Raw genomic sequence first — 335 nt, forward strand, 5'->3', positions numbered from 1 at the left:
AATAACTATGTGCATTTTAAATACCAGATGTCTACTTATATTTAAATATAATCAGCACTTAATAATAATGTGTATCTGCTGTGATCATGTGTATATGTTTAACCCGGGACAGATGGAAAAGATCCAGAACTAGGCAACCTATCATCATCATCATCATCTCTTTATTTATATTGCGCCACTAATTCCGCAGTGCTGTACAGAGAACTCACTCACATCAGTCCCTGCCCCATTGGAGCTTACAATCTAAATTCCCTTACACACACACACACACACACACACAGAGACTAAGGGCAATTTAATAGCAGCTAATTAGCATACCAGTATGTTTTTGGAGT

This window comes from Mixophyes fleayi, chromosome 9 (genome assembly GCF_038048845.1).
Source record: "Mixophyes fleayi isolate aMixFle1 chromosome 9, aMixFle1.hap1, whole genome shotgun sequence".
Lineage (NCBI taxonomy): Eukaryota > Metazoa > Chordata > Amphibia > Anura > Limnodynastidae > Mixophyes > Mixophyes fleayi.